The following is a 19,848-nucleotide window of genomic DNA, read 5'->3' as shown; positions in this document are numbered from 1 at the left end:
ACGCGGCTCGGTTGAGCCCTGGCACGTCAATGCAGACGCGCTGCCCACCATCCTCGCCTGGATGTGGGGTTATGGTGGGCAGGCGGCGGCTGCCACGCAAGACTCTTAATTCCTGTAGGTCCTGGGTGTTTCTTGCGATGAACTCCCGAGGGTTTGGTTTTCCTTGCCTTGTACCTTCCTGAGGGAAACGTGCCTGGAAGCACCCCTCCAAGTGGTGCCCGAGCGCCTCCCTCGCGACCTCGGCAAGGTCGGTGGCTCTCCAAGAAAGATCCCCCGAGCCCTGCCTGAGGAGGGCACCAGGCGCGCCTTCCTATGCGAGAGAGGGTGGCGCTCCCTGATTGGGCGCAAATCCTGACGCAACACCTCCGGAGGCGCCTGCCTCCTTATGGCTTGGGCCAGGCGAAACCTTCTTCTTCTTAAGGGTCGCCTCGGGAAGTCTTCTGTTTCTATGGTTCGGGTCTTCGATTGCTGCGGCTTGGAACACGCGCTCAAGTGAACACACTGCGTCCCTTTCTTCACAGGGTACGGTGATGACTCCACCGCTTCCTGGAATCTTGAGGACATTGTATCCATGGTGAGTCACTGCCATGAACTTGGCCAGGGCTGGGTACCCGAGGATGGTGTTGTATGGCAGACAGATGTGGGCGACGTCGAAGTCGATGAGCTCGGTGCGGTAGTTGTTGCGCTGCCCGAAGGTGACTGGAAGGCGAACCTGCCCTATTGGAACAGTGGAACCATCAGTGACTCATGAGAATGGCTTGGTTAGCTGAAGCTAATCGTACGACACTTGGAGATTGCCGAACGTCTCGACGGACAGGACGTTGAGTCCTGCTCCCTCATCAATGAGGGTCCTGGTGACCTGCACGTTGCTGATGACTAGGGAGCAAAGCATCGGGAGGACCCCGGCCGTTGCCGCGCACTTGAGCTAATCCGCTGAGCTGAACGTGATAGCGCACGCGGACCACCTAAGAGGGCGCGTGGCCTCAAGCTTGGGGAGGACTGCATTCACCTCGCGAGCAAACTGCTTGAAGATGCGCTGTGAGGCTGGGGCCTGCGCGCCACCCAAGCTGCAAGCGATCGCGCGCGGCTCCTGGAAGCCTCCAGCTCCCTCGTCTTGATGTTGGTCTTCGTTCCTCCTTTGCGGTGGCGGCAGAGGAGGAATGCCTGCATTGCCATGCGGGCGATCCTCACGAGGCTGATCTCTCCAGCCTCCCTCGCGAGGCTGGTCCTGCTAGTGATCCTCGCGAGGTCGGTCTCGCCACCCTTGGCGAGGGCCACGGTCTTCCCATCGTCCGCCACCTCTTCCTCCTCCTCGGCCATAGCCCTTGTCGTTGCGCTTGGGGCGTCAGCCGACACGTCCATCTCTCACGGCCCTGAGCTCTTGACATTCATTGGTGTTGTGGGTGTGGAGGTTGTGGTACACGCAGTGCCGGCTGCCCTTGGATGACTCGAGCTGATCCCTGCCTCGCTTGGTATCTGGTTCCGCTGCAAGAACGGCAGCCCCCTTGCGCTTCACGTCCTTGGCCTTGGGCTTCTTCTTTTCTGGGTCGGCAGCCGGGAGTTCGAGGAGGGAAAGGCGCCCTTCCTCAGCCCTGGCGCACTTGGTCGCCAAGTTGAACAGCTCCAGGGATGTGCATAGGTCTTCATGGATTGCTAGCTCCTCCTTCATCTTGATGTCGCGTACGCCATCGGAGAAGGCCGGGATGATGGGTTCTTCAGTCACCTTGGGGATCTTGAGGCGAGCATTGTTGTAGCGCTGGATGTATTTCTGCAGGGTTTCCCCTTGCTGCTGCTTGATGCGGCGCAGATCGCTCACGGCCGTAGGCCAGTCGCGAGTGCCCTAGAAGTTGGCGAGGAAGCGAGTGCGCATCTCGTCCCAGGAGGAGATTGTGCCAGGGGCCAGGTTCAGAAGCCAGGTGCGGGCCCCGTCCTTGAGCGCCATGGGGAACCAGTTCGCCATGACCCTTTCGTCTCCGTTGGCGGCTTCGATGCATAGCTCGTAGAGCTGCAGGAACTCCACATGGTCCGCCGTGCCATCGTAGCGAGGGTGCAGGTCAGGCTTGAACTTGCCTGGCCATGCGACGTCGCGTAGATTGGGGGTGAGGGCGCGACAGCCTGCTGTGGCCACCAGTGCCTTTTGCTGGTACTGGGCTTGCTCCTGGGGATTACCGCGCGCCGCCGCTTGGAGCAGCGCGGGGTCTTGGCGTGGAGGTGCGGGGACGCGATCTTGGCGCGGCGGCGCTAGGAGTGCGCGAGCACCTTCTTGGGGACGAGGGATCTCTTGGTAGCTCCTTTCTTGTTGCGCAGGCGCCGAGCGCGGAGGGTCTCGCCCTGGGGCTGCGCGCCTTGGAGCCAGGGCGCCTTCTTGGGGAGGAGGTGGTGGAGGCACCTCCTGATCCTCGCCTCCTGCGCGGAATGGAGGGCGAGGCAGCGAGAAGGATGGCAAGGGGGAGCCCCCTGTGATGCTGACGTGCTCAGTGATGCGGGCGAGCCAGTCTTCATAGAGGTCGTCGACGGGGCGGTAGTGCAAGAGCTCTCTTGCCAGGAGCAGCGCGGCGTGCGCATCCGTGGGGCGCGACGGGCATGGGACGACGAAGCGGCTGGAGTCAGTGACGGTGTGGCGGTGCGGCCCTCCGCCGCACTGAATGATACTGGGACGAGGCCTGCTGCTCGTTCCCCGCTAGGCCGGTGGCGGCCTTGGTGGCAGGCGGTGGGAAACGACAAGGGCGTCCGCCGACGGGCGCTGTCTGGGCGACGCGGGTGGCGAGAACAGCCACGCTTGGCGCGAGCCCGACGAGCGTCAGCCATGGACACGACGGAAGATCACACGCGAACAGCGAAGGAAAGATTCCGGCGCACCCCTACCCTGCGTGCCAAATGTCGGATTTTGGATTCTGGCAGACCCTTGAGGTTCGAACACTGGGGTGCGTGCAAAGATCTCTCCCCTACCGATCTATGTCCAATCTCCTCGCGTGATCTAAGCTGGAAACAACGAACAACACAAGGGACACGAGGTTTATACTGGTTCAGTCCACCGTTGTGGTGTAATACCCTACTCCAGTGTGTGGTGTGGTGGATTGCCTCGGGGGCTGATGATGAACAGTACAAGGGAAGATGAGCCTCGCGAGAGGTGTTCTTGAGCTGGTGCGATGAACTGCTTGGGTGAGTTCAGTCGCCTCTCTCTCTCTGTGCTAGGGTTCTACCAGATCTCTCGTTGTCTCTCTTTCATCCTTTTTTGTCGTCCCTCTTCCTTATGTGGTGGCTAGCTCTATTTATAGGGGCCTTGGGCCTCTCCCCAAATAATGAGCGGGAAGGGCGCTAACAATTGGCCATTTTGAAGGGGAACATCTAGTACAAGTTATCCTAACCAAAGGTGGTCTTCGGCTACCAAAAGCTCTGGTGATGACGCCGTCTTGGGCTCCACGGTGACCTCCGTCCTGCCGCTCTGCTGGTCTTGGTCTCTTTGCACCGGAATGGTAACTGAGGGAGTCCTGGATTAGGGGGTCTCCGGACAACCGGACTATATCCTTTTGACGGACTGTTAGACTATGAAGATACAAGATTGAAGACTTCATCTCGTGTCCGGATGGGACTCTACTTGGCGTGGAAGGCAAGCTAGGCAGTACGGATATGGATATCTCCTCCTTTGTAACTGACCTTGTGTAACCCTAGCCCCCTCTGGTGTCTATATAAACCGGAGGGTTTTAGTCCGTAGGACAACAGACAATCATACCATAGGCTAGATTCTAGGGTTTAGCCTCTCCGATCTCGTGGTAGATCAACTCTTGTAATACCCATATCATCAAGAATAAATCAAGCAGGACGTAGGGTTTTAACTCCATCAAGAGGGCCCGAACCTGGGTAAAACATCGTGTCCCCTGCCTCATGTTACCATCCGCCTTAGACACACAGTTCGGGACCCCCTACCCGAGATCCGCCGGTTTTGACACCGACATTGGTGCTTTCATTGAGAGTTCCTTTGTGTCGTCGCCATTAGTCTTGATGGATCCTATGATCATCGATAGCGATGCAGTCCAGGGTGAGACTTTTCTCCCCGGACAGATCTTTGTGTTCGGCGGCTTCGCACTGCGGGCCAACTTGCTTGGCCATCTGGAGCAGATCGAAAGTTACGCCCCTGGCCACCAGGTTAGGTTTGGAAGCTTAAACTACACAGCCGAAAGCTGCGGAGACTTGATCTTCGACAGATTTGAGCCCCTGCCTTGTGCGTCACACGGTCACGATGAGTACGATTTAGCTCTACCATCGGACAGTGTTCAGGAGATCGCACCGGCAGCCGCTCCGACCCTCAATTCGGAGCCAGTTGCGCCGTCCATGGACCGGTGGATGGACCCTGCCACAGAGCCCTTATCCTCAGCGGCGATCGAGCCGAACATTGACCTTACCCTGCACGAGAGCCGTGTTGTCAAACTGTCGGATCCTTCTCCGGCCATGGACTCCGAACCGCCTGCGCCCGTTCCTAGCGAATCCGATTGGGCGCCGATCATGGAGTTTACCTCCGCGGATATTTTTCAGCACTCACCCTTTGGCGACATACTGAACTCATTAAGGTCTCTCTCCTTGTTAGGAGGATCCTGGCCGAACTATGTCCGGTAGGATTGGGATGCGGATGACGAAGAAATTCGCTGCCCACCCACCACCCACTTAGTAGCCACTCTCGACGACTTAACCGACATGCTCGACTTCGACTCCGAAGACATCGATGGTATGGACGACGATGCGGGAGACGAAGAGGAATCACTGCCCACAGGGCACTGGACAGCCACCTCATCATATGATATATACATGGTGGACATACCCAAAGAAGGCAATGGCGACGAGACAACGGAGGATGACCCCTCCAAGAAGCAACCCAAGCGCCGACGTCAGCGGCGCCACTCTAAGTCCCGCCAAAGCAAATGTGGTGATACCAGCACAGGAGATAATAGAACTCCGGACAGTGCCTAAGATGGCAACAATCCCCCCAGCATGATTTAGGGCAGGAGGAGGGAGAAGCCAGCCCTCCTCAGAGAGCTGCAGATGAAAAGGAGGAGGATGATAATTACATACCTCCCTCCGAAGATGAGGCAAGCCTCGACGATGACGAATTCGTCGTGCCGGAGGATCCCATCGAACAAGAGCGCTTCAAGCGCCGGCTTATAGCCACGGCAAATAGCCTTAAGAAAAAGCAGCAGCAGCTTCAAGCTGATCAAGATCTGCTAGCTGACAGATGGACTGAAGTCCTGGCGGCCGAGGAATATAAACTCGAACGCCCCTCCAAGAGTTACCCAAAATGCAGGTTGCTACCCCAACTGGAGGAAGAAGCATATGATGTGGCTAATCGGCCACCCCGTGGCCGCGACAGAGAGGCATTCTAGCCAAAAGCTCAGCCTGCACCCCGACGCCATTCAAATAAAAAGGCATGGGGAAATACGTCAGACCTACGAGACGTATTGGAGGACAAAGCAAAACATGCAAGATCGATCTACAGATCACGATGGCGCGCCACTATGCGAGACGATAAACATCACACCGGATACAGTAAAAGTAAATCAGGTCGGGCCGAGCACAGCGGGCAAGACTCATTGGAGCTGCATCGCGATATAGCCCAGTACAGAGGCGCCGCACACCCCTGATGCTTCACAGACGAAGTAATGGATCATCAAATCCCAGAGGGTTTCAAACCCGTAAATATAGAATCATACGACGGCACAACAGATCCTGCGGTATGGATCGAGGATTTCCTCCTGCATATCCACATGGCACGCGGTGATGATCTACACGCCATTAAATACCTCCTACTCAAACTCAAAGGACCATCTCAACATTGGCTCAATAGCTTGCCAGCAGAGTCCATTGGCTATTGGGAAGATCTGGAAGCCGCATTCCTCGACAACTTTCAGGGCACTTATGTGCGACCACCAGATGCCGATGACTTGAGACACATAATTCAGCAGCCAGAGGAATCGGCCAGGCAATTCTGGACACGGTTCCTAACAAAGAAAAATCAAATCATCGACTGTCCGGATGCAGAAGCCCTAGCAGCTTTCAAGGACAACATCCGCGATGAGTGGCTAGCCCGGCACCTTGGTCAGGAAAAGCCGAAATCTATGGCAGCCCTCACGACACTCATGACCCGCTTTTGTGCGGGAGAAGACAGCTGGCTGGCTCGCAGTAACAACATATCAAAGAACCATGGTACTTCGGATACCAAGGATGGCAGTAGCAGGTCACGTCGCAACAAACATAAGCGCCGCATTAACAACGACAATACCTAGGATACGGCAGTCAATGCCGGATTCAAAGGCTCTAAACCCGGTCAGCGGAAAAAGCCATTCAAAAGAAGCACTCCGGGCCCGTCCAGTTTGGACCGTATACTCGATCGCTCGTGTCAAATACACGGCACCCCTGACAAGCCAGCCAACCACACCAACAGGGATTGTTGGGTGTTTAAGCAGGCCGACAAATTAATTGCCGAAAACAAAGATAAGGGGCCACATAGCAATGACGAGGAGGAGCCTCGGCAGCCGAATACCGGAGGATAGAAGAGGTTCCCCCCACAAGTGTGGACGATGAACATGATATATGCAACCCACATCCCCAAGAGGGAGCGGAAGCGTGCGCTCAGGGACGTATATGCGTTGGAGCCAGTCGCCCCAAAGTTTAACCCATGGTCCTCTTGTCCGATCACCTTTGATCGTAGGGACCACCCCACTAGTATCCGTCATGGCGGATTCGCCGCATTGGTCTTAGACCCGATTATTGACGGATTTCACCTCACTCGAGTCCTTATGGATGGCGGCAGCAGCCTGAACCTGCTTTACCAGGACATGGTGCGCAAAATGGGTATAGACGCCTCAAGGATCAAACCCACAAAAACGACCTTTAAAGGCGTCATACCAGGTGTAGAGGCCCATTGCACAGGCTCAGTCACACTGGAAGTGGTCTTCGGATCCCCGGATAACTTCCCAAGCGAAGAGTTAATCTTCGATATAGTCCCATTCTGCAGTGGTTATCATGCACTGCTCGGGCGAACCGCATTCGCGAGATTCAATGCGGTACCGCATTATGAATACCTCAAGCTCAAGATGCCAGGACCTCAGGGGGTCATTACAGTTAATGGAAACACAGAGCGCTCTCTCCGAACGGAGGAGCACACTGCGTCCCTCGCAGCGGAAGCGCAAAGCAGCCTCTTAAGGCAATCCACTAGTTTGGCGTTTAAGGACCCGAACACCTTCAAGCGCGCCCGGAGTAATCGGCAACAGGACCACCTGGCACGTTCCGAGCTCGCATAGCAATGCGGCCCCCACCTCGGCCCCAGCCAAAGGGTGAAACTCGTGCCATGCGTACATAATTACGCATTAAAAATACCATGGGCACAGGTAGGGAGGGGGCACGATTACGGCACGCTCCAAGACGCGTCTTAAACCGCACTAGGGGCTTCCTGCTTTGTTATTTTTCTCTTTCAGGACCTTAATCTCTGGAAACCCTGTCCGGCAGCATGATTGCCGAACACATGATGCAGCAACCAAGGAGGCAGAAAGCTACATCATACTACGGAACTCCTAGGTGGATTACGATAACGAGTGAAATACTTGCTTTAATATTATTCCTCAGCTTGCCCTTGGAGGGGACATAGTCCTACTTTTTGCTTATCGCACTACCTGTATCATTCTGCTCTGACGCATATTTTTTAATAAACAATGCATTGCATTAAGGCTTTTATTGCATTCTTCTTTTTTTATATATATGTTCATTCGTGACATCCAGCACCAGTACACTCTGGTACGGCCAATACGCTAGGGGCTCAAGCATACCCCACAATACGGCGTGAGAAGTTCGAACACTTTCGACAGTGTGGCACCCCGAACTTATAGCATTATATGCATCAGCTCCGAATCATGTCTTGGGTCAATAGTTGGGTTTTCCCGGCTCCCATGTTTTGGTACCTCACGTTCTGCTATATCGGCTAAGGTAGCACTGGGAGAACTACTGTGATTGTGCCCCGGTTCTACTGGGCTAAGCACCTCAGTAGAGAAAGCTAAAACTGACTGTCATGATAAGGCGAGAGACTGGTCGCTGTTCGAGAGGTTTTCGAGTCCTTAAAGACTTATGCCATTTAGAGCGAGGAGTCGGCCCTGTCCGGCTTAAGGCGTGTATCACGCCCCAGATTCGACCTTCCAAATACTAGGGGCTTCGCCGAAATTTAAAATTATAGAATTCTATGGCTAAGTGAGAATGATAACGCATTATAGTCCGATTTCCCTGTTCGTTGTGCTGAGCACCTCCCTCGAAGGACCCAAAAATGGGAACAAGAGTGCTCAGGATTATCCCGAACACCCCAGCACTCGTGGCATGGGGGCAGAAGCCGACGACTAGCCATCTCTCAGATTTGATAAACAACCGCACAGAAGGTAATATTTTAAATTCAAACAAGCGTTGCATAGTGCATATGAACAAATTTTCATGAATACATGATTACACGAGCGAGTTCAATCAAATATTATATCTTTTGTACACTCGTCCGCTACGAGACGGGCACCCTTCAAGACACCCTCATAGTACATCTTGGGGTGGCGATGCTCCTTGCCCTCCGGCGGCCCTTCCTTGATCAGCTTCACGGCGTCTAGCTTGGCCCATTGCACCTTCACACGGGCGAAAGTCCGGCGTGCACCTTCGATGCAGACGGACCGCTTGATGACTTCCAGCCGTGGGCAGGCATCCACAAGCTGCCTCACCAGGCCGAAGTAGCTGTTCGGAAGGGCATCGCCAGGCCACAGCCGGACTATAAAGCCCTTCATGGCCTGTTCGGCCGCCTTGTGTAGCTCGACCAGCTACTTTAGCGGGTCGCTCATGGGCACCGGGTGTTCGGCCCCAGTATACTGAGACCAGAACAACTTCTCTGTTGAGCTTCCCTCCCCGGCCTGGTAAAACTGTGACTTTTGGGAAGGCAAGTACTCGAGCTTTCTTAGATTGAAGCGAGGTGAGTACTAGCCGACCGGCCGGCTACTCTGGTAGTCGATCGGTGGTGGGAGAAAAACCGGCTTTTGTTATATTAGTCCGTTAGTCCCTAGCCGTTTTTCATGTGGGCGTCCTTTCCTGCCTTTAGCTCTTGCCAGCCGGACAGTCGGTTCTTCGAACTGCGACTTTTGGCAAGAGAAGGCTTGGGTGCCGGCACACTACTTGTCTGGCCGCGGGTAGGACTTATAATATAACTCTAGGCGGCCAGTCCCTGGGCCGACTAGTCGAACCCGATGCCGGACGAAAAAAAGTGAATGTAATGACAAGGTCATAAGCATGATATTCTTCATTCATAGATAAAAGATGGCAGTCCCCGAGCTCTCCTCGGGGGGCCTATTGTCTTGTACTTAGTACAAAAGTTAGCGTGATACATACTGCATTTCAACTGTAAAATCTTTGGAGGAGGTTGGCGTTCCATGGTCGTTCCGACTCCTTGCCAGAGTCGTCTCTCTTTCGTGCCTTCGGCTTCTGCGCGTCGATCAGGTAGTAGGAGTCGTTGCCTAAAGCTCAGCTGATGACGAAGGGGCCCTCCCAAGGGGCCGAGAGCTTGTGCTGGCCGGCTGTTCGCTAGATCAGCCGGAGCACAAGATCGCCCTCTTGGAAGGATCTTGGCTTGACCTTGCGGTTGTGGTAGCGGCGCAGGCCCTGCTGATAGATGGCGGACCGGCTGAGGGCTAACAGCCGGCCTTCTTCCAGCAGGTCGACGCCGTCTTCTCGTGCTTCCTTGGCCTCCGCCTCCGTGTACATGGTTACCCGAGGCGAGTCGAACTCGATGTCAGTTGGGATGACCGCCTTGGTACCATACACGAGGAAGAAAGGAGTGAAGCCGGTTGACTTGTTTGGGGTAGTGCGCAGACTCCAGAGGATGGCCGGTAGCTCATCGAGCCAACAGCCGGCTGAACGCTCCAGTGGTACGACCAGTCGGGGCTTGATGCCGGAAAGGATGAGGCCGTTGGCTCGCTCGACCTGGCCGTTTGACTACGGGTGGGCAACGGACGCTATGTCCAACCGGATGCCTTGCGTCACGCAGAAACGTGCCAAGGCTCCCTTGGCGAAATTCGTGCCATTGTCGGTGATGATGCTGTGTGGCACGCCGTACCGAGTTGTTATTTCTGTGATGAATGTCACGGCAGTCGGCCCATTCAGCTTCTTGATTGGCTTTGCGTCAATCCATTTGGTGAATTTGTCCACAGCGATAAGCAGATGTGTCATGCCGCCGTGCGCCATCTTGAATGGGCCCACCATGTCCAGTCCCCAAACGGCGAAGGGCCAAGTGAGGGGAATGGTCTTGAGTGCTGAAGCCGGCATGTGTTGCTTGGAGCTGAAGAGTTGGCACCCTTTGCAATGTTTAACTAACTCCTTGGCGTCATCCAAAGCAGTCGGCCAAAAGAAACCATGGCGGAAAGCTTTGGCGACGAGTGATCTTGAGGCCGCATGGTGGCCGCATTCTCCTTGGTGGATGTCTCTGAGGATTGCAATGCCCTTCTCTTGCTCGACGCATCGCTCGGCAGATCTTGGTTTATTAGGAAGTTCAGGATGGACTGAGCCCATGATGGAGTTGCGACTTCTTCTATTGCCAACACCGCTACTGCGACCAGGGCAGGCGGGCTGGGTGGTGAAATGCTGGAGTCGACCGCCGCCTGCTGTGTTGGTGCAGCCTCCGGGCCGACTACCGCAGTCCCCGAGCTGGGTGTGGCAGTCCCCTGGTCGGGCGTATATACGGAAGTCCCCGAGCCGCCTGCTGATGTCCCCGGGCCGACTATCGAAGTTCCCGGGTCACCCACTTGGTTCTTCGAGCCGGACCCGGCTGTATCGGGGTCAGGCGGCACGAAGATGGAATCAGACTCTGGAGACGGCTTGATAGACAGCTTGAGGAGGCGTTGTAGAGAGACACTGGTCGGTATTGCTTGCCGAGTGGAGCCTATTCGAGCCAGGGCATCAGCTGGCTCGTTGTCGGCTCGCGGTACATGGAGGAACTCGCATCCTTCAAAGTACCCACTGATCTGCTGAATGAGGAAGCGATAGCTTGCCATATTGGCGTCCTTGGCATCCCAGTTGCCGGATGATTGCTGGACCACCAAGTCCGAGTCGCCATAACATAGGATCCGGCGAATGCCGAGCTCTTTGGCAAGCCGGAGCCCGTGTATGAGCGCCTCGTACTCGGCCACGTTGTTGGAGGCGGCAAAGTGAATTTGCAGCGTGTATCTGAGCTTGTCGCCTTTGGGAGAGGTGAGGATGACGCCGGCTCCCAAGCCGGTGTGCATCTTGGACCCATCGAACTGCATACGCCAATGAGTGGAGTCGGGAGCTGGCGGCAGGTACTGGGTCTCGGCCCAGTCGACGAGGAAGTCGGCCAATGCTTGGGACTTGATGGCGGTGCGAGGCTGGTAGAAAATTGTGTACGGGGCCAGCTCGATGGCCCATTTCGCCACCCGGCCGGATGCATCCCGACTGCCTATGATCTTGGCCAGCGGGGCAGTGCATACAACCGTGATGGGATGCTCTTGGAAGTAGGGCTTCAGCTTCTTGGCGGCGAAGTACACGCCGTAGCACATCTTCTGGTAGTGCGGGTAGTTCTGCTTCGAGGTAGACAGCACCTCGCTCAAGTAGTACACCGGCCTCTGGACCGGCTGGGCTCGGCCCTCTTCTAGGCGTTGGACTACGATGACGGTGCTGACCACCCGGCTGGTTGCGGCAATGTAGAGGAGCATGGGCTCTTTCTCAGTCGGTGCCACCAGGATAGGCGGCGTGGCCAGCATCTTCTTCAGCTCGTGAAAAGCTTGGTCGGCTTGGTCATTCCACTCGAAGTGAGTGGTCTTCTTCATGAGGGGGTAGAGGGGGAGAGCTTTCTTTTCGAGCCGGCTGATGAAGCGGTTCAGGGAGGCCAAGCATCCGGTGAACTTTTGGACGTCTCGAAGTTTGGTGGGAATCGCAATTCTCTCAATGGCCTTGATCTTTACTGGGTTGCATTCGATGCCGCGTTCGGAAACCAGGAAGCCTAGGAGTTGGCCGACTGGCACTCCGAACACGCATTTCTCGGGGTTGAGCTTGATTTGGAACCGGCGTAGGTTCTCAAATGTTTCCTTGAGGTCTTCCAGCAAGGTGTCGCGCTTCTCCGTCTTCACCATAATGTCGTCTACGTAGACGTGGGCATTTCTGCCGAGCTGCTTGAGGAGGCACTTCTGCATGCAACGCTGAAAAGTGGCACCAGCATTTCTCAAGCCGAATGTCATAGTCAGGTAGCAGAAGGCTCCGAATGGCGTGATGAAGGCGGTCTTCAAACGGTCTGCCAGATCTAACTTTATCTGGTGGTATCCTGAGTAAGCATCCAAGAAACTCAACAGCTCGCATCCGGCCGTGGAGTCTATCACTTGATCAATCCTTGGCAAGGCAAAGGGATCTTTGGGGCAGGCCTTGTTGAGGCTCGTGTAGTCTATGCAAATGTGCCACTTGTTGTTCTTCTTTAGCACGAGGACTGGGTTGGCGAGCCATTCTGGAAAGAAAACTTCCATAATGAAGCCGGCTGCCAGAAGCCGGGCTATCTCTTCTCCTACGATCCTTCTTTTCTCCTCCGACAGTCGGCGGAGGGGTTGTTTGACTGGTTTTGCGTCTTCTCGGACGTGTAGCTTGTGCTCGGCGAATTCCTTCGGAACGCCCGGCATGTCCTTGGGGAACCATGTAAAGATGTCCCGATTCTCATGGAGGAAATCGGTGAGCTCGCCTTCCTATTTGCTGTTTAGGTTTGCCCCGATGACGGCAAGCCTCTCTGGGTGCTCGGGGTCAAGAGGTATCTTCTTCGTCTCCTTGGCCGGCTGGAAAGATCCTTGGGCATCATACTCCTTGGGATCGGGGGACAAGGCCGACTGTTTGCCGGCTATGGCCACGACTTGGTCCAACATCTTCTTTTCTTCGGCAATCACAAGGGACTCGGCCAGCCGACTGCTGGCTGCTACGCACTCGGAAGATTTCTTGTAATCACCGGCTATGGTGATGATGCCTTTGGTGCTCGGCATCTTCATCTTGAGGTAAGCATAGTGGGGAACAACCATGAACCTGGCCAAGGCAGGTCGGCCAAGCAATGCATGGTAGGGGCTCTCCAAGTCCACCACTTCAAACCAGATTGCCTCCCGGCGGAAATGCTCCTTGTCCCCAAAGAGTACATCAATCTTGATCTTGCCAATGGGGGTGCAGGACAGGCCGGGTATGATGCCATGGAACACAGTCCGAGTAGGCACGAGTTCTTCGTCTTAACGTTTAGCTTCTCAAGGGTGTCACGGTACAGAATGTTGATGCTGCTCCCGCCGTCTATCAGCACGCGGGAGAAACGGGCGGCGCGTCTGTCCGTTGCAAGGGTGGCATCCAAAACCAACGCATAAGAGCCGGGAGATGGCATCACCTCTGGGTGGTCGGCCCGGCTCCAGCTGATAAGTTTTTCTGACCAGTGCATGTGCTCGGCAGGGTTGGCAGCGACCATGCTGACCTCCTGGTGCTCTCGGCGTCTGCCGCGCCGGTCTTCGGGTTGGCTTGTAAAGACGACATAAGCGGCATGCTCATCGGGGAACTCATCATGCACTGCTCCGACTGCAGGCCGAGCGGTCGGCGGCTGCGGAGCCGGAGGCGGCGGACCGGCAGGCGGAGGCGGCGCGAGCCCTTCGCCTTTGGATATTCGGGTGAGCCAGTGGCACTTCCGGGTTGTGTGGTTGGACGGCTTCGCGCCGCTGTGGAACTTGCATGGGGCGTCGAGAGTTTGCTCGTAGGAGAAGGCCGGCTGCCATGCCGGCTTGCCGCCCCTCTGCTTCAGGGGTGCGGGCCTCCCTTCGGGCCGCTCGTCTTCGACTGTGGCCACCTGCCGACTGGTGGAGGGCGGCACGGGGCCCTTGCGCTTGTGGTCGTTCTGGTGTGGGCGTCGGCCGGAGTCCCCAGCCGGCGTCTTGGGCGCCGGGTTGAGTACTTTCTCGGACGCGTCTACCCGGAGCTCGGTCTTCATTGAGGAGTCGGCGGTGGCGTACTTGTCCGCTATGTCCAGTAGCTCGTCGAGGGTAGTCGGCTCGTCGCAGAGAAGCTTGTGCTTGAGGAGGGTGCCTTCTCAGCACCCGACAGTGAAGTATTCTATGGCTTGCACCTCGTGCACCCCTTCACAAGAGTTGCGGAGCTCGGCCCAACGCGTGAGGTAGTCGCGAGTGGACTCGGCGGGGCCTTATACACACAAGGAGAGCTGTCTGGGCTTGGGAGCCCGCTTGTAGGTGCTGGTGAAGTTGTGGACGAAGGCTTCTGTGAAGTCTAGCCAGCTGTTGATGATGTATGGCTTGAGGCTGTTGAGCCAGGTCCACGCCGTGCCTTGCAGCATGAGGGGCACGTAGTTCACGGCAACACGCCTGTTGCCGTTTGCTATGCTAACCGCCGTGGAGTAGTCTATCAACCAATCTTCCGGCTTCACGGAGCCGTTGTACTTGGGCGTGTCTCTTGGGAGCGAGAACCCTTTGGGGAAAGGCTCGTTGCGGATGCGGGGGCCGAAGCAAGGCGGGTCGACATCATCTTCTTCTTCCAGCGCCAGGGATCGCGCTAGGCGGTCGATCCAATGGCGAGCGTCGTTCTCGCCGACTCCTTTGCGGCGGCTTAGTCAGCCGCTAAGAGTCGGATGCGCAACAGGCGATGGGGTGGGATATCTCTCCCCACGGGGCCGAGGCGGAGGCGGGTTGCCCCGCCACTCCATGGCCCTGGGATGGCCTTATGCGTCTTGCTCGATGGAGATTCGGGTTCGGCTTCGGCTGGCAGCCGGCTCTTTCTCGTGCCGCGCGCGGGTTTTACCCGCAGTCTGCGTCTGGGACGTCGCGCCGTGATCTCGGCGTGGGGGAGGGCTTTCCGCGCGGGCGTCGGCTTTGTGCCGCTGCACGGCCGCATCGATTAGCTGTTGGATTCGTCTGGTCATGTGGGGGAGTTCTTCGGCCCCCAATCCATCTAGCTCGTCTACGGCCGCCTGGGCGGCACGCAGGTTCTCGAGTGGAGTGGCGTAGACTGGGCGGTCGACTCCTAGCATGTCGGCGACGACAGCGCCGGCCCGGCTGGGCCCGCCTGGGGGCGGCGTGCCAAAGGCGGCGCGGTCAGCTTCGCACCGGTGGGCCTCAGTGAGGCGTCTCATGGAAGCCAACTTCCGTCCCTCCGCGAGGAGGGCGAGGCGGCGAGCCTCCAGTGCTTCGGCATCGGCATCGGCCGGGAGGGGGATGGTCAAATCATGGACCGCCGTATGCGGGGCGTCGTGGGTGCTCTCGTCAGAAGTGTCGCCGTGGCCGATGACCATCACCTCGGTGGTGATAGCATCGCAGCCATCGGCCCGGGGAAGCGGGTCGTTGTAGATCGTGACGTCGGTGGGGAAAGTGTCGAGTGAGGCCGTGTCGGAGTCGACAGGCATCGGATCGGTGGAGCCAACCGACTCCAAGTCCACAGCAGGCTCGCCGGAGACATGGAGCTGGCCGAGGAGGTTGACGAGGTGGTCGGTGCCCGCGTCAGAGGCGAGCTCGTCGGAGATGAGGGTCTTGTCAAGGAGATTGGCGAGGCCGCTCGCTGCGCAGACGTTGGTGACGCCTTGCAGCGCGTCGTGGCAAGCGCCATCGGGTGTGCCGGGCTGGCTACGCTCGCTGGGGATGAAGAGGGTTCCCGTCCAGAACATGTCTCCGGGCGACGGTGCACCTGGCCCCACGGTGGGCACCAAATGTCGGGTGGTAGGTGCGACATATACCAATGGGTGGCTTATCATTGTGGGAACCAGTAAGACGTCGCCGGTGCCTGGAAGCGGGATGAGGCGAAGACATGCACGCCGGCGAATCTTACCCAGCTTCGGGGCTCTCCGTGGAGATAACACCCCTACTGCTGCTCTGCGGGGTCTCCGCATGATCACTAGATGAACAAATAGCTACACGATGCTCCTTGAGCTGTTTTGTGAGGAGAAGAAGTAGAGCACGGCTAGCCCTCCTCCCCTCTCTATGTGGTGTCTAGAACTAGCTTGGATCAACCCTTTGCATGGGTGTCCCGGGGGGTTTATATAGGCCTACCCCCCAGGGTGCAATGGTAATCCGGCTGGGCGTGGGGCCCAGCCGTCTGTGGCTACACTCGCCGGCTTCTGCGCCGGCTGTTGGGGCCCGCCGGCTGCCGGCTCCTTGGTCGACAGGCAGGCCCCACTGTCCAGGGCCTTGTCGGTGGCTGGTTACTGTTGCTCAATCCTGGTGATGAGGGCTTCGCTGAGGTGGGCGTGGCTACAGTGCCGCCGTCCGGCGGGTGATCGCTGTAGCCTCACCGCGTTTTGTCTCCTTAATGGTGCGTCTCCTTCGAGGGAGGTGGCAAGCCGGCTGTGGAGTGCCGGCTCTGTCTTGGGCCGACTGGGGGAGGCCTGGCCGCCTTCGGGCGTCTCTCTGCCTGAAGGGGCCCACCGCCCGTGGGCCACACTGGCAGCCCGTCGTGGATGACATCAGGGTCAACGTGGCAACAGTGCCGCACCGGACGGGTCATGGCCAACCGTACGGTGCACTGTGCCAGGCGTGCTCCGGGATTCGGGGGTGGTAGGCTTTACTGTAGCCACGCCCCGTCACATCGCCGTTATGTGGATGCAGACTTCGAGGGTACGATCCTGACCGCTTTGTGGGTGCCGGCTTCTTGGAGTCGGCCTTCTCGCGACCGGCTTCTCGGAGCCGACCCTCCCGCAGCTTTCTTCATGGGGGCTAAAGTCGGGTCGCCTTCCGATAGCCGGCCTGGGAGACAGCCGGTAGGGGGAAGGCGGCCCCATGTCTTGGATTCTTGAGGGCTGGATCGGCTCGCAATTTTTTCAGAAGGGCCAGGGGGAGCCGGCTAGGCTACCCGTGGTCATTTACTCCAACAAAGCCTGTTAGAAGGCTGGCACAGGCTTCAGTCAATCCGCTCTTGGTGGACTGAACCTTCTGGACCACCACACTCATAATAGTGCGGTGCTCTTCGTCGATGGAAGCGCTGCGAAGCGCTCCCAGCAGATTGTCCGGTGCCTCTGGTTGGACAGAGGTCACCGGCACAGGCGTCTTGCCCCTTTTGTAGGGAGTCCGCCCGCCTGAGTCCGGAACCATTGGAGGTTCCGGCGCGGTATTCGGCTTAGGGCCGAACTCGGAGCCCTCGGGAGCCTTGCTCCCTCTGCGCCCGGAGTCCGGAAGGTCGCCTTGAGGCGCCTCCGGGACTGTCTCCCCTCGACCCGGTGCCTCTTGAGACAATACCTCGGCGTTGTCCATAGGGCAAGGGGTGGTGGAGGTCAGAAGTGGATCGCTATCCATGTCCGACGAGCCTAGGGAGCCGTCCGACGATACGTCGATACGGGCTCGTGGCGGTCTGCATAATCATAATTCGGCGTTAGGAGAAGCGGTGCGACAAAGGAATTCTATGAGTTACTCTGGTATTCGGATACTTACGACTTCGCCAGGGGCTTGGCCCTGAGCAGCCACTCGTCTTCGCCTTCAGCGGCGGTGGTGGAGTAGTTCTAAAGGAGAGTCCTTCCCTTCTTGGACCCTTCGCCCCCCCAGTAGGGGTTGCCTTCCTTTTCTTGTCTCCCCCGACTGGAGGGGGAACATCTTCATCTTCCTCCTCGTCTTCGGGGGAGGAGTGCATCATGGAGTCATCGGACGATGAGTCCGATAACACCTGGCATCGGGAACTCTTTCAGGTTCCCTTGGCCTTCTTGGTCTTCTCCAGCACCTTGTAAGGAGCCGGAGTCAACATCTCCGTTAGGAGAACATCCGCAGTGTCTTCGGGCAAAGGGGCCGGACAGTTAATCTGCCCCGACGTCTCCACCCAGTCCTATCAAAGGCATGGAGATCGGACCCCGCACATGGTTAAGCTAGGGGAAATAGATATCCTACCAGATGTATGGAACTCACCGAATGCGCTCGGCGCTTCGCGCTTAACCCATGGTCCTCGGTGAGAGAGGGAGGGACCTCTGCGCCCTTGAACATCACCTTCCAGACGTCCTTGTGCGTTGTGTCGAAGAGCTCGCTGAGAGTCTGGTGCTGGGCCGGGTCGAACTCCCACAAATTGAAGTCCCGTTGTTGGCACGGGAGGATCTGGCTGACGAGCATGACCTGAACTATGTTGACAAGCTTGAGCTTCTTGCTTGCCATGTTCAGGACACATTTCTGGAGTCCGTCCAGCTCCACCGATGAACCCCACGACAAGCCCTTCTCTTTCCAGGAAGTGAGCCGTGTGGGGAATCCGGATCGAAACTAGGGAGCAGCCACCCATTTGGTGCCGCGCGGCTCGGTGATGTAGAACCATGCCGATTGCCACCCCTTTATGGTCTCCACAAAGGAGCCTTCAAGCCATATAACGTTGGGCATCTTGCCCACCATGGCTCCGCCGCATTCTGCTTGTTGGCCACCCACCACCTTCGGCTTGATATTGAAGGTCTTTAACCACATGCCGAAGTGGGGCTGGATGCGGAGGAAAGCCTCACACATGACGACGAACGCTGAAATGTTGAGGACGAAGTTCGGGGCCAGATCATGAAAGTCCAGCCTATAGTAGAACATGAGACCACATACGAATGGATGGAGGGGAAACCCCAGTCCGTGGAGGAAGTGGTGGAGGAAAACTACCCTCTCATGAGGTTCCGGGGTAGGAACGATCTGCCCCGCAGTGGGCAGCCGATGCGCGATATTCGCGGCTAAGTATCCGGCGCTGCGCAGCTTTTTGATGTGCCCCTCCGTAACGGAGGAAGCCATCCATTTGCCCCCCGCTCCAGACATGTTTGGAGAAGGTTGAGGGGAAGGATGTGGACTTGGGCGTTGGAGCTTGAGTGCGCAAGAGTGGATGAGCAAGGAGGAAGAAGGCGTGGGTAGAAAAAAGGTTAAACTTTGTCCCTTTATAAGGGCGGCCGAAACTATGCGCCCCCACTAGCCTGGTAAAACTCACTTATCCCCCAAGCGCCATAATCGATGGCGCGGTTGGGTTAGCCACGCCCGTATTGATGAGAATCCCGTAATAAGGGGACCATGATCTCTGCTTTGACAAGACGTGTCAAGAAACTGCCTCGCGTTGTGTGCAGGGCTAGTTAAAGGAAATGGTTCGAATAATTACCGGGTCATGGCATAATGTCATGTTGCCAAAACGTGTCAGCAGATTAGATTTGTGGAAATTTTATTCTCTCTACGGTGGTATGTGGAACTTATTTTGCAGGGTCGGACACTATCCTTGTATTCAATTTCTTCCGTGATGTATTCGGAGGAGGAACCCGCCTTGCAATGCCAAATACAATACTGTGTGACGGACTCATCGTCATTGAAGCCTGGTTCAGGGGCTACTGAGGGATTCCTAGATTAGGGGGTCTCCGGACAGTCGGACTATATCCTTTTGTCGGATTGTTAGACTATGAAGATACAAGATTGAAGACTTCGTCTCGTGTCCGGATGGGACTCTACTTGGCGTGGAAGGCAAGCTAGGCAGTACGGATATGGTTATCTCCTCCTTTGTAACCGACCTTGTGTAACCTTAGCCCCCTCCGGTGTCTATATAAACCGGAGGGTTTTAGTCCGTAGGACAACAAACAATCATACCATAGGCTAGCTTCTAGGGTTTAGCCTCTCCGATCTCGTGGTAGATCAACTCTTGTAATACCCATATCACCAAGAATAAATGAAGCAGGACATAGGGTTTTACCTCCATCAAGAGGGCCCGAACCTGGGTAAAACATCATGTCCCCTGCCTCCTATTACCACCCGCCTTAGACGCACAGTTCGGGACCCCCTACCCGAGATCCGCCGGTTTTGACACCGACAGTAACCTTTGCCCGATGCCTTGGCCTGTGCTTGCCCCCTTTGCACCAAA

This window comes from Triticum urartu, chromosome 1A (assembly GCF_056163025.1).
Source record: "Triticum urartu cultivar PI428250 chromosome 1A, HENAU_Tu73, whole genome shotgun sequence".
NCBI lineage: Eukaryota > Viridiplantae > Streptophyta > Magnoliopsida > Poales > Poaceae > Triticum > Triticum urartu.
The sequence above is the reverse complement of the archived record's forward strand: the minus strand, read 5'-3'. Positions refer to the sequence as shown.